Source organism: Podarcis erhardii, assembly GCF_964252035.2.
Source record: "Podarcis erhardii genome assembly, chromosome: 8".
NCBI classification, from domain to species: domain Eukaryota; kingdom Metazoa; phylum Chordata; class Lepidosauria; order Squamata; family Lacertidae; genus Podarcis; species Podarcis erhardii.
This window is the reverse complement of record NC_138499.1, coordinates 50,393,683-50,406,828: the sequence shown is the minus strand read 5'-3', so window position 1 is coordinate 50,406,828 and position 13,146 is coordinate 50,393,683. Positions and strand designations below refer to the sequence as shown.

The window sequence follows — 13,146 nt, the reverse complement described above, 5'->3', positions numbered from 1 at the left end:
TTATGCTATATAAAATTGAGGTAAACATTCTTTATTGCCATGGCTATGTTATTACAAATCTCATTTGTTTGCATAGGGAGATATGCTGTATTTATTGTTTATTTATGTCCACTGTTTCTTACTATGCCTTTTCAAACAGGATATTCAGGGGATTCCCCCCCAAAAAAGATGGAAGACAGAAATGTTTCACTAATTCTATGTGGGGTACAATAAACAGCTCTTCCCACAAAAGATAATCTAATTCTCAGTCTCAAAGAATACAGTCTTGAACACCTGGTTAAAGATGTGCTGACTTGGTTTTTTCCCAGTTCAATTTTACTCCTATTACTACAGATCGGGTTGGGGTAGGCTCTCATAATTGAGTTCACCAGTGACAAAGGCTGTGCATTGATTGTATACAGAGAAATGGAACTATAGAATATTATTAATATATCCCTAAACACCATACATTATTAAACAGTTGAAAAGAGCACAGAATACCTTTTGTTAGCTTAGCCACCATGCCATTATGCCATTGTGAAAGCCACCACTAAAATCAAATAGGCTGGTGGGGAAGCTTTCCAAACAACACAATATTCTGTGGGATAAAAATATTTTGGGGGCTGCTTCCCCTAAAATGCTTCTGTCTTGTAAGGCCATATTGCTATATAAATGTGACTTTTAAGATTAAATCAAGTGTATTAGGCAGCTGAATCACTGCTTCATTCCATTTTATGGAGGCTTCTCATGGCAGTAGCGTAATATTAATCAGTCCACAATGCTAACATTTGATATTTGGGGTTATGTGCCCAATTTCTTATGTACAATCATGGGCTCCTTTCAGTTTTTGAGACCCCTAGCCATAATAAAAATTAAAAATGATGACAGTAACAGAAAGAAAATAGGGCACACACAAATCTTGCGCCACTAGAACCAACAACTTTTAATGAATATTTATTAATTTGCTATTATTTAGGGTAAAACTTCCCAAGGAAGCTTACATCAAAAAAGAAAATTAAATCAATACTACAATATTCCCAAACACACACTCTCTCAATCAGAACCTCATGAATACATCCAGCATTAAAGCATTAAAACAGTAGCAGTGAAACCAATGCAAAGCACCACACACACAAAATAAAAACAGCCTGAAATAAAAAAGTATTTAAAGTATTGTCTGAAATCCCCCACTCTTGCTTACCCCTGCTGCCCCCCCAGACTGTTGAGTGACCATAAAAATGTGCAATTTGCTAAGCAACCTGTAAAAAATAACACTAACATCTATGTTTTAAGGAAATACTACGTACCTTTAGTTCAAGCTCAGGCTTGTCTGATGAAACAGCTCCAGCATGAAGTCATCAGACTATGGAAATATAGTGTCTGCAACCTGAAATAAATGAGAATGAGAGGTAAGCACCTAACTGCTATCAGTTATAGCAGCTAATAAAAATTAACCCAGTGAATTCCATTCCAAAGAGAAATAAACACATAAAGCAGTAGTTGACATTTTTAAAAAAATGTATATTTATATTCAGGATCACCCATGGAAAAATATGATGCACATATGGTGACTTCGATTTTGACATCTTGCTTTCTTTGGCATTCCTCAGAGTTGTGCTAGACTCATAGAATGAATTGCCTTAATAAGTCCTATTTCCCCCAACCCCAAGCAAAGAATCAATTGGCCAATTTAAACCTTGACCTATTCCATTTCTATTCTCATCACTCCCTGCTTCTCAGTTATAAAGTACCCAATAGCTTTATAATCAATCTAATGTATGTGATGACAATGATCTTGATTGATTTAATTTGTATACCATCCTTCGTCTGACGATCCCAGGGTGGTTCATAACAGAAAATCTGAATACAAAATGCACAATAAAACAAACAAACAAATAACCCCCTTCCACAAATAAAACTGCTAGAAAGAACTAGACATATGCCATTTATTTATTTAGGAAAATTCTAGCGGACTCAATCCTGGGATAATAACATAATACACAATAAAATCAAATTTATATAAAACCAGTATCACCTTAAAACAATAACAACAAACAGGTGTGGCAAGGGCAAGGGTGTTTAATGCCACAAATAGACAGTTAACTAAAGGCCTGGATGAATAAATAGTGCCAGTAACCCATCAATGCCAGCACTTGTTGAACCTTGCAGGTTATTACATATGTTTCTCACATGTTGCCACATAGCGCATGTTTGGCAGATGCAGCACAGTTAATTATGAACCCAGGGCTTAAATGCAGTTGGGTTTTCCTTAATTTTATTTATTTATCTGTTCATATAATTAACGCCTGTTTCAGCCCTAAAAAACAGCTTTTTACCTTGTCAATAGGATCTGATTACATCAAAAGTCATAAGATCCAATGGTGGTGTTTTACTATTTTAGTCTATGGTTTAGACATGCAGCTATCACACTGCTAACTAGCATTTCTATCCCAGGTAATAATCCTAACTTCCAGAGGGTAGGACCGGAATAAAAGTTACAAGAAAGGAGATTCTGACTAAACATTAGGAAGAACTTTCTGATGGTAACAGTTGTACAACAGTAGAACAGCCTCCTTAAGTAGTTGGTGGACTTTCCTTCCTTAGATGTTTTTAAGCGCAGGTTAGATGGCCATCTGTCATGGATGTTGTAGCTGAGATTCCTGCATTGTTGAGGGTTGAACTAGATGACTCTTGTGGTCTCTTCCAACTCTATGATTCCATAATTCTAAGATTCTAAGTTCCCCATTTGAACATTATGCCTGAAAAGGAACATGTGCAAGGTTCTTCGAACATCTACTTTTCAATGTTTTTTGTAACTTATAAACCTATCAGGAATTTGCACATGGTAGGCATAAGTTAGCTTTTCTCTTCTCCTCTCCCCTGTCCGTAGTGAGCCAATATCATGCCATGTTGAATTAGGAAAAGGGATACTTATGTTGAAGTCCTCAGATTCAAGCCACAGAACACATTTACTTGTCTTGGGATGCTAAGGAAGAGGAAGAGAAGGGAACCATGTAGGCTGCTCTGAGCTTCTCAGAGAGAGGGTGGGATTAAAATGTATTAAACAGATGAACAGAATTTCTCCAGATTAGCTACCATTCATCTGTCATGTTTCCTCTTCACACAATCATAATTTATGCATTTTGAGATGGGCAGTAATTTGCTACTAATTCTACCGTTATTGTTCCCTAAGAATAGTGATGAGGCTGAGGAAGAATCATTACTTTGCAAAACTCCATGGTTTAGGGGAGTTTATCAGAACAATAAATATTAGAAGCTAGCCATGTTGCAAATTTGGCATCCCTCAGAAATTGACATTTTATATTTTAGTTTTAGATTTCAACAGCTTCATGTATAGAACTAATGCATAGGGCAGAGATGAGTGTGTCACATGCAGTTTGAATCACAGGAGGGGTGGCCAGATGCCAACCTCTGCCCTCCCAATGTCTGAATTTTCAATCTAAGACAAATAATCCATCTGGACATCTTAAAGGGAAGGAAGGTGTATCCGAAGTGCTCTTCTCCAGCCAGTTGAAATTAACACTGAAATTGGATAGCTTTAAAGTCACCCGAATTATAAGGGAGGATGTTGAAAGGAATCAGCAAAATGCCTTCAAAACTATTTTTTCCTCTCTTGAACGTGGGTCTCAGTTGAGTATGTGAACCTTTCTTTATGCTGAGCTGACATTGGCTCCCAATGACCTCAGATCACAGTAGGTGTTAAGGAGCAGAGGTTTCTCCGGGAAGTTCAGGGGTGGTAGAAATGTTTTGATTCTGCAGCTGAAGAAAGGCTGCCAGGATCTTGTAAGCAAGCAGCGGAATATTGTATTTGTTTTTATAGTGTGGTCATTATTTTTCTCACAATGTGGTTCCTGCAATCTTTGAAGTCTTTTGACTCCTTTAGTCTCTGGATAATGGCTGACATGGCTTGTTTGCTTATTCATGATGCTGTCTCTTTCGGGAGAGGGGGTTTTTTCTTCTTCTGCTGCTGGTGCTATATCCTGTTTTATACAATCCTTAGCCACAGCTAGCAAATAACAGCCAGGAAGCCATAAAACACTACTGAAGATCTTCCTTTCAGTTTCTGTAACTCAGTGATGGAAACCATCTGTGATAATTAAATAGAAGTGGACAAGGTTTTGAAGGTTTCTTGTGATTCGTTTCTGAGGGTCAATAGATACTGAATGTTTTTCCTTCACAGAGATGGCACCATAAAGGCAGGGAGGGGGAATGTATGTGTACTGTACTGCCACTTGTGAATTATTATTGTATGAGTCTTTATTTTACTATGAGTTTACAGCCTGAATGTTGCTATCACTGGGGAAAGCCTGAGGAGAACTAATTCAACAGTGGGCCTTCTCAGTTATGGGCTGCATTCTCCTCAGAAATCCACTTGGCACTACCTTTTGCTTACTTTTAGCAAACTGAAAACATGTCTTTTATCATCAGGCTTTTGATGAATAATATTTCTGGACCTTAAAATGTAGTTAATGGATGGTTTTTAACTGATTTAAATTTATTCTTGTTTGTATTTATTCTTGTAACCTTTACCTGAGGTCAATGAAGAAAGGGTGAGATATAAATTATAAAAATAAATAAATACAACTCAGAAAAATGCCTTTTTGTGGCATTCAGCAGCATCTCTGGTATCTAGTTGTGAAAAACATAAACTTTTCAAACTACATTTCTCTAGAGAGCTATTATTTTATTGTTGGCATAAGAAGACTTGGCATCTCAACACAACATCATTGAAACAAAGAAAATGAAAGCTGCCAAGATAGAGCAGATCCTGTGGGGACCTAGAATGGCCCATTGCCTGCCTGGTGTGTCCTCAACTCCTGGATCTCTGTCCAATTTCTCTTTACTTGTGGCAACAGTCACAAAATTCAGTATACAATTATCCTATTGATTCCCAGCCGCTCAGCTAAAGTCCTTAAGCAAAAACATCTTTAACAAATGTCTTAATAAAGCTAAAAGCATCTTTAATGATGTGAACCAACAGTTCCTGAAAAAATCCCTAGCATTACCCAGATTCAAGGATTAAGCATCAAACAAACAGAAACAGTTGCTATGTTGCTATTGTCTTTAATCCTTCTTGAAATGATGGCGTTTGTTTTTCAGATGTTACATTATGACAATATTGCCTTCTTAGCAATAAATTACAAAGAAAAGCATTAATTCAATATAATGACTAATATAAGACCCCCAACACGTGGTTTTTTAAAAATAAAAAAGCTTGTAATTCATGTTAAAATTTCATCTCAGCATGTGTAGACCACACAATGTGTCAATGTTTGTTCTTTACATAAAATAAGGACCACCGGGGGATTTTAAATTGTGCACTAGTTGTAGAAAAATTACTTCTGCAGCAAATGTGAGGCAGACAGACAGACAGAGATTTTTGGCTGATCCAGTAGTCCATGGACAGGGACATCATTTAGGCTGCCAGAAAATGAATCTGCTAACTCAATTTTTGTTCTTCAAATCATTCTATGTTTCTCAATATATTGCCCTCTGCTGCACTGATTTTCCCACTCATTTTCCTCCATAATAGGCCGGCTGATCACTAATACATATATTCTGCTTCCAGACAAACCTAGAGACCCAAACAATTCTCAGGCAATGAATAAAAACATCTTAAATACAGTGTTCAGTTTAGCTCCAGAAAATGCACACCATGATATAACATAATAGATGGAGTTTGGGGACGATTTTAACATTATTTCACCACCACCACCAGTTCCCAATATGAAGGCTGCCAAAAGGCACTCACTCATGTCAACATTTCATGTGATGGGTTAAAACCTAAAAGCTTCTTAAGACATGTGCCACCCATGTGCGTGCATTGTCAGCATGCCAGTGTGGTTGCTGACATCACTGGAAACATACAGTATTGGTGCAAGGACACTGCATACTATAAACAATCATATGACATGAGAGCTTTTCAAAGTTTTATGCCCACTACATAGAGCCAACATGGACTGGTGCTTTTTGACAGCCTCTACAAACCTCTACCCACAAAACTTTTTATTCTTGTCTTAATCATGGCTCTGATAGAAAGACACATAGCCATTGTCCCCTGAAGTCCTTAGGGTTTCTATTTCTTATATAAGCCTGATTCTTGATTGGCAGATGTGTTTGCATATATTACACACACACATGTGCTCACTTAATGTGAGGGATGGAGTTCATAGCACTGGCCTAGTAGTCTGTTATTTTTTCCTGTGGAGACTGCACATATCACTCCTCTAACATATGTAATGCCTTGTGGCATAGATATCTCCATACATTTTTGTGGGTGAAAAAAAAAAGCCACCAACTCATCCTACTTTTACTAACGTGAGCCCAATGGATGTCCTGGGCTGCCTCCCACAATTATCTAGTTCAAGTACCTAGTTCTGCAACAACACAATAGTTCTAGCTGCAGTCTCAGAAAGATTATTTGGAGGAGGGACAGAATCCAACTGAGGGAGACATGGTGAGAAAAAGACAGTGAAAGTCAGATGAGCTTCTAGCAGTATTCAGGGCCAAGGTTATGTCCTAAGATATGTGCCCTAACTCAGTATTTGCTAGTCCCATGCCTTCCAGATGTTGCAGAAGGGCACTGGGTTGGTGAAGGGTACCCTAACCCATTTCATCTTAAGCAGTAGCTATCACATAGGAATTCAGACACAGATGGAAAGCTAAGTGCATCCCACACATTTACATGGCTGCTACTGAGTGGGAGATAATTTATGGTGATTAGTACAAACTGCGAATAGGAATTGTTCTGAGAAAAAATACTTGCTCTTCTTGTGGGCTCTTGCCACTTACGTCAGTGTGGAAAAGATAACATTAATCTGCAATGATTTTATTACATACTTTTGCACTTTAAGATCTTGCATTTATTCCCAGAGGGTGCAGAATGTTTGATCTGGGAAACAACTGCAAATTAAAAGGATCACTTCTGAATGATTCAATTGGACTTCAAAATCAGATGTTCAATTCAAAGTATACATATTTTACTGCCATAACTTTTTAAAATGAAAGGGAAAAGAAACTGCTAGAATTCACTTCAGATTACAGTGGTACCTTGGGTTACATACGCTTCAGGTTAGAGACTCTGCTAACCCAGAAATAGTACCTTGGGTTAAGAACTTTGCTTCAGGATGAGAACAGAAATCATGCTCCGGTGGCGCAGCAGCAGCAGGAGGCCCCATTAGCTAAAGTGGTGCTTCAGGTTAAGAACAGTTTCAGGTTAAGAACGGACCTCTGGAACGAATTAAGTACTTAACCCGAGACACCACTGTGAGCACTTGATAGCAGCAGATGCTGATGAACAACAGGCCAGAACCAGAATCTATTACACAGGAACATAAATGAGCTCCAGCAACTCCTGTATAACTGGTGAATATGGGACTCTGGTTTGAAATTGTGGCATAACTAGTCAGAACAAAAGAATGTTAATATGCTGAATGCTGTCGGTCTTTGCCATCTAAGTCATCAGGAACTACATTGTGATAAATACCCTGAAACAAGGATAGAAAATGTATTGTTCTGAATCTTAGATATGTAGGATGCAGTTTGCTCAAGCCCTGCATGCTTACAATGATGATATCGCCCATCAGTACTAAATACAAATTGCACACCAAGCAAAGCATTTTTCTTCAATTTAAGAAAACAAGGGAAAATGTGGGTGAAAATAGAATTGCTGTTGCAGTGTATGAGTCCCATTAATTACCCAAACCAACTGCTGTCAAAACATGTTGGGTTCCTCCACACACACACACATTTGGAGCCTTCTTGGCCTTCATTCAGTCTGTCAACCTACCAGCAATAGAGACACATGAATCCGTCAAAACAGCTCAGAGAACTTCTGTATGGACCATATTAAGCTTTTGACTTGTCACAATCCCTGCCAACATGCTCTGCAAAGTAATATAATTACATTTCATCCTATGGGCCAAAGTGTACTCCAACTAACTGCACAATCCAAACCAAATCTATTCAGAAGTCAGATTGAATTCCCAGGTAAGTGTGGTTAGCATTGAAGCCTAAGCCAGACTGAACTAATTTAGAGTATTACGTAGAGTTTATTTCAGATTTCAATTCTTTGTGCACAACCACCAACCCTTGAACAGAATCTTTCTTCTCTCAAGGCACTCGTCAGTTACTATTTTTGATGTTATAGGCCAGGCAGCAACACAATGTGAAGAGGCCAGTATTTTCAGAATAATCCTGAGGCAGAATATCAATGCCTAAAATGAAGTTTATTTACCTGCTCACTGTCAACATTACTTGATTAGATATTTATAGGGTCTGGCCTGGCAGTCCCCCCCCTCACAGAGCTACAATTCCCAGCCTCCTTAACAAACAACAGCTCCCAGGATTCTTTGGGGAAAGTCATGTGCTTTAAATGTGCACTGGATGTGCTTTAAATGCAGGGTGTGGATTTAGGCTGTCATCCAGAATGCTAACAGCAAAATCTGCATTGCTACAGCTCTTGGGATCACAGTAACATAACAAGCTGCTCTACACTGATTCAGACCAGGGATCCATCTTGTTATGTATTGAAGTTCTCAGCCTGGCCACAAGGGGTATTGTGTATATATTTTCACTCAGGTCCACGTCAGTTACTTTAGGCGGGAAACCCTGGGTTGTTGTTGCTACAATGTTGATAGCCGGCTGCCTATAAAAGCAGGCCGGCTGAGCTATTTGCTGTTCAGTGCTGTCCCAGCTTACAAATAAAGAGCTGCTTTGGAAGAATCGCTGTGTCGTCTGATATGTTCACCTACAACTTAACACTGGCGATGAGGATGGGATCGATGGACATCAGAGCACAGCTGATGCGGCCACCCTCTGAGATGAGCTGAATCACGGAGCTGAAACACTGAGCGAAATCATGAAGCAGAACCAATTCAGAGCTGACCGTTCTGGCTAGAGCACTGTGTTCCATCCATCGCCTCCATGTCGCCATCGGAACCATGGCTTCACTTGTGCCTCTACCACCGTTTGCCACAGCCTCTGAATCATGGGACTCCTACCTTGCTCGGTTCAACTGCTACCTCCAAGCAAATGAGCTGACAAGAGGGTCTGTAGAGCAGAAGCAGGGCCTCTTCCTCAGCCTTGTGTCCCTGAGGTGTTCACAATGGCCCGAGCATTGGTTGCACCTTTAGCAGTCCAGGCAACACCATGGGACACGATTCAAGAGAAGCTCCGCAACCACTACGCGCCAAAGCCGTCCAAGATTGCTGCCCGCCATGTGTTCTACCACCGGAACCAGGCAGAGGGGGAGTCAATTAACAACTACACCGCCGCCCTCTGACAAGCTGCAATGCACTGCGAGTTCCAAGACTTAGACGATGCCCTGATGGATCAAATCGTCTGCGGAGTCTGGGAAATCCGTCTGCAACGGCATCTCCTCGCCAAGCCAGACCTCACACTGCAGAAAGCCACTGAGGAGGCTGTGGCCTCAGAAGCTGCTGAACTCTCCGCCCGGGAAATCCACAAGGCCAGTAGCCCATATTTAAAAGACTATGTTCACTGGACAAACTGCACGTGTAAAGCTGTATGGTGAATAGGGTCAGTTAATATGCTTATGTGCCTTACTGAAACCAATAAGGGTATTGCTGTATGTAATGGAACCACTATGATTGTAACTAATGCCTTATCTTGGTGGGGAGGGGTGTTATGTATTGGCCACCAGGGGTATTGTGTATATAGTTTTCACTCAGGTCCATGTCAGTTACTTTAGGCGGGAAACCCTGGGTTGTTGCTACAATTTTGATAGCCGGCTGCCTATAAAAGCAGGCCGGCTGAGCTATTTGCTGTTCAGTGCTGTTCCAGCTTACAAATAAAGAGCTGCTTTGGAAGAATTGCTGTGTCGTCTGATATGTTCACCCACAATTTAACACATCTCATCTCTACTGTTGACACAGACTGGCAGTAGTTCTCCAAGGTTTCAGGAAGGAGTCTTTCCTGAGTCAACCTGGAGATACCATGGACTGAGCATGGAATCTGCCTTTGAAGAGTAAAACAAGTGCTGTAACTCAGGTCTATAACCCTTCTTCATAAATATTGCAATGCTGCTTGCAGAAAAACTGAAGGGACAGAAAGAGTGAATTGTGTTGTTGTTTAGTCGTTTAGTCGTGTCCGACTCTTCATGACCCCATGGACCAGAGCACGCCAGGCACTCCTGTCTTCCACTGCTTCCCACAGTTTGGTCAAACTCATGCTGGTAGCTTCGAGAACACTGTCCAACCATCTCGTCCTCTGCCGTCCCCTTCTCCTTGTGCCCTCAATCTTTCCCAATATCAGGGTCTTTTCCAGGGAGTCTTCTCTTCTCATGAGGTGGCCAAAGTATTGGAGCCTCAGCTTCATGATCTGTCCTTCCATTTACATATTTTAAATTTGGCCAAGATGGATTTTTTAAATAGCTAACAGTTATTAATCATTTAGTAAATAGAAGTAGGTCTGCACTACACATATTACAAAGTACTCCTTGCTGCACAAACTGATCTCAGTTGTATATGCCCACTGCCCCTTGCGGCACAGCAAGTTACTGTTTAAATGAGATGCATCCTGCCACCCGTTTCAGAGCTTTGCACCAATTTTCAGCTGTTTGTTATACCAATCCCAGAGAGAAGTATCACAAATCCACGGTAATTTAGGCTATTACATGTGCAGTATGAACATAGTGTAAGCAAGTAGGAGCGAGAAACAAAAACGTATAGAAAAATAAATCCTCTGCTGCAGGTATTGTGAGAAGCATGAAAATCATATTACGTTTGGGTGTGAGGAATCAACAAGAAGGAGAATGCACCACCTTGCCATGAGTTTTTCCTTTAAAACAAAAATATGACTGTGTTGAGAGGGTTTTGTTCTTCCTGCTTATTAGAAGTAACCTACACTATGAGCAGAAAATCCACAACATGGGGTGGAGGAAGATCCTGTCTGAGCTGGGAAGAAATGAATAAGAAATATGCATTGCCAAGCCATTTAAAATAAAACTTCTAGAGCCTCTTTAAATTGTAACATCTTGAGTAAAGAAAAGTGCTGAATTATGTAAAAGCAGGCAGGGAGCCAACATCTGGCAACAGTAAAATTGTTTTGGAGGCGAGCAGTTTCCATCCAGCATGGAGACCTGGGTCCACGCAGCACAGGATAACGGATCTATGAAGATGTACAAGAGCTCTGGTTGCCAGAAGGATACCCTGGGCTTTGAGTGAAATTTTTTCTGTCATTTGATCTCCTAACACAGCCAGCTGAGATGAGTTATGCTTCCCCCCACCAGGAACCTCGAAAGAATTGTTCAAACCATACACTCATTCCTGCTGAATTGGAAACAAATGCCACAGCCGCACTGTTGGGCTTTGAAATCAAATTCACCCCAGCTCTTCCTAAACTTCTGTGAAGGAAACAAAGCTCTTTCCTGTGTCTGCCACTTTAGTCTCCATGGACAGGCCTCCTTTCTGCTGTGCCCCTCATCTCCTCCGCCACCACTAGCAGATTGCAATCTTTCATTCCAGAAGGCCACATCACAGACTTGCCCCATGTGTTAACTATACTCTGTTTGCCGCCATTAGGTCATGCCATTGGGAATGGAGTCTCCTAATTAAGCCCAGAGTATGGGGAACAAGTAGACTCCTCAAGACTGCACTGATCATGCTGCTGCTTCTTATTCCGCTGCTTCTCTCCCCTGCAGGAAAGTAAACCTGATTTACTAGCTGCAGTGTTCATGCCAGGGGACTCATACACTCATTGAGCTGCACCTAAGCATTGGGTACATGAACCATATATGTAGTAGCTATGGGTAATAGCAATGCACCCTCCTGCGAGAGCTTCACTGCTAGAAACCACTGGGTTTCCCAGTATCCATTAGGATGAATGCGGCATTGGCCCACAAGCCTCAGCCTTCCCCTGCCTGCCTGCCTTCTTACAGCCAGTCTATGGAGTGTGGTGGCTGGGAGTTTCCTCCTTCTTAGTCTCAGTGTTGTCCTTGTAGAACTCAGCAGGGAGAAGGAGAAAATGCTAAAATTGGATTGCTTTCTCTGTCATTGGCTCTGGCTCCACCTGCTTTGGGTCTCCCCGCCTTCTTCCCCAGCAGTCCCCTTGGGCACTAAGCCATCAACAAACCACACCAGCACTTGGCAATAGGCTGGCTACAATAACCTTTTATGTGGTGGAACCCCAATTTTGGAACACCCTTCCCAAGGAGATAGGGTGCTACTATTACACTCTTTCCGCTTTCTGTTCTTATTTGTCCAGCCATTTAGGTCCTTTTTAATCTAGCCTGCTTTTTGTTTACTCCACTCTGGAGTAAGGGATAAAGGATGGCTACGAAATATTTGAAACTCATAAAGCAATCTCTGTCCCAACAAGGGCCAGTATTACCATTAAGTAGGAAAAAAGGATCTCAGGGAGTGATGGTAAGTTGTTGTGGGGGGAGGGCAGAGCTGTACATCCCACACACCCTGTCCTGCAACTCCTATGCTAGCCTGGTGCCCCGAAAGGCAGTGAAGGGGGCTGCCCTGTCAGCAGCACTGAAGTAAGATTCAACTGCCATTATGTCAGTGGAGTGGTGAGGCAGGCATCATCTTGTCTATCTCGGGTAGAACAATATCTTGCACCAGCCACAGTCCCAGCTAAGGGCTATCCCAAGAGTTTGCAAGCTTAATGCAATAGAGGAGCAACCTTTGATAGTGTTGCATGTCAGCCCACTATCTAAGAGGTGCAAAATTCCAGGGGTTCCAGGCATTTACTCAGGGTTCAGGTTTCCTTCTGGAAATGAGACACAGCCGAGACTGTGGTGTCTTTATGATAATAATGGTTTATATACCCAAATATACAGCCTGAGCCTATGATGGAGGGGTTCACAGCATTAACACCCCAAAGGGGTCTTGTTTCTTCCATAGCCACAGACTTAGATTAAAGCAGAAATCAAACTTAGATTAAAGCATCTCAGATGTTACTCTGACTCTCTCCAGCTTGTTGCTTTACTTCTAGGTCACATCACTGCAACTCGACTATAAACTCTGGCTTCATTCTTCTAACTAATGGTGTGCTAGGGCAGGGGCCATACCCATTTGCCATCTCACAGAGCCCATTTCCTTTGTTTTTCTTAATGACCCATCACCCAGGCCTCAACACCTCAACACCGTAAACTAGCTTGGCTTATAGTCGAGTACT

General features: G+C 41.2%; 1 long non-coding RNA gene across 2 annotated transcripts in view; it reads right to left on the bottom strand.

Moving 5' to 3' along the window:
* LOC309348275 overlaps positions 1-13,146 on the bottom strand; it is a 158,372-nt gene that overhangs the window by 72,592 nt on the left and 72,634 nt on the right. For both annotated transcript variants that reach the window (XR_014159321.1, XR_014159322.1), the window contains exon 2: positions 1,287-1,366. This is a non-coding gene — a long non-coding RNA (uncharacterized lncRNA). The remainder of the gene's footprint in view (positions 1-1,286; positions 1,367-13,146) is intronic.